The sequence below is a fragment of the Branchiostoma floridae genome, chromosome 2, assembly GCF_000003815.2.
Source record: "Branchiostoma floridae strain S238N-H82 chromosome 2, Bfl_VNyyK, whole genome shotgun sequence".
NCBI classification, from domain to species: Eukaryota; Metazoa; Chordata; class Leptocardii; order Amphioxiformes; family Branchiostomatidae; genus Branchiostoma; species Branchiostoma floridae.
Genome location: NC_049980.1, coordinates 15646334 through 15648471, shown reverse-complemented (window position 1 = coordinate 15648471; position 2138 = coordinate 15646334).

Sequence of the window (2138 nt, the reverse complement as noted above, 5' to 3'; positions counted from 1 at the left end):
ATCTTGCTCTAATCCTCAGTACATGTATAGCTATTCTGTGTGACAGCAATGTTTGTATGTGTCCTGATGGTGTATTTGTTGTCCCATATGATGGGATGTTATTCACTGGTGTCCTCACAAGGCTGTCAACAGTACTTTCCTTTTTGTCTTTATCCTGATTTTGTTTAATGAAAAATCCCCCTGGAATAATAATGGTTGTACAAAACCATGTGGATGTTTGGCATGGTTTAATCAGAATCAATTTCTATGTCATGATGTGCCTTTTTTGCCTGCAAAAAATGACAGGATGAAAGCTCTCTGGCATGGGCAATGAAATTCAAATGCTAGGATAACAGACACTATTTTGTCGTATGCCTTAGATGTAGCCTTTACATGATTCTCAGTAATAGATAAGTCGCAGAACAAAAGAAGTTGTTTCGTGTTAACACATCACGAATATATAACGTTCAAGGAGGTTAAATAACCACCTTGGCATTTTATTTGGAAAGCACATGACCAGTTCATAGAAATGTCAGGAATTTTCTTAAGATTCTGACCGTGCCATAGTTAGTGTGCATTAGATTATGAAAAAGATGCAGGTAAGACACATAGGGTACAAGCCATGGTGTGAGATACATTTTCATACCTACACGTATGCTACTTTTATTATACTTAACTGTATATTCTTCATGTGAATAATTCATTTCAAAATGATAGAATACAAAAGAAATACATGTACTGTGTATAGCTACCCTTAATATTTCGATCAGTTTTTAATGAGCTCCTGTGTTCTATAACATAAATAAAAGACATTGAACATGACAGAAAATGATGCGATGGTAAATTGTTGATGTCACTTTCAATGTTTCATTGATATGACAAGAAGTAGACCAAAAGTTCCAAAGGATGTTATATTGGAAGTGACAATGTGTAAATTTGCTGCCAAATTGGCTAATATTGTAATATAATCATTCTGTTGATATGTATGTTATTGCTTGACAATGATTTTATTTCCACAATAGCCTGTATAGTATTTTATTCTGTGATTATGAATACTGCTTACCCAATAGTGAGAAACAAAAGAAAAACTCAGATAACTAGGTGCGCATGTTATTAACTTCAAAACCATCCATGTAACTTTTTATCGTTATGCCTTACTTCATACCTCCAAATACCAACTAGTTCACAGATAACCCAATATAGGTTGAGTGATGACCATTCAGTGCTGCAGTTATCATTAAAGTGTCTTATGATGAAATTACTGGTAGATCTACACTCTCTCCATTATATATGGCATATTTTTTTGAAAGCACGTATGTGCTATGTATGCCAAAGAATTGATATCCCCAAGGAGGTTATATTCAGAATATAACCTCCTTGATATCCCATTGTATCATCGCTGTACAATCAATATTGGTGTATTATTGAGTATAATCTATTTTTGTATTGAATCACATGACAGCAAATTGGGTTCTTTCAAATGAAATGAAGTTGTGCCAATTCTATTGTGTCAAAAAGTTGTAATCCACTAACATTGTAAATACTGAAAATACATGTATATTTTATTAAAATTGTAAAGTAATCTATACTTTTCTGGTGCATGTGATTATTTGCTTTAATGTTCAGCTAATTGTTGGTAGGAGTTTCTTCTTGTTTTAGAATTTACATTGGAAAGGCTGCAATTTTCCCCCATAGTTTGGGCAAGAAACAAAGCCCTTCTTCCATGAGGTTTTGATCTTTCCATATTTTCTACAATAGCCCAAGGTGGTCAGTGGAAACTGATTGAAATTGATGTAAAACATTATGGAAGTGAAAGAAACAATTATTATGTCAATTATGAAAACCACTTGAGGTCAATGAAATATAATCTATGTTGATATGTGGTCACCATAGACAACCTCTTTGTTATAGATAGGTGTCAGTGGGAGAAATTATCTCTAATAGTGATCACCAACAAGCGGTCACATTGTTCATGTAGTCCTAACATTAGTCCATGTTAATTTGATTATAAGGATGCCATCCTCTGAGAACCCCAAAACTGATGGGAGCATGCGAATAAAAAAAGTTTGGCAAAATAAATGTTCTTATGACTAACCATGCAAAGTTTGGTATGCCAAATAGATTCTTCATTTTGTTCTTTCACATCTGCTACTTCTTTG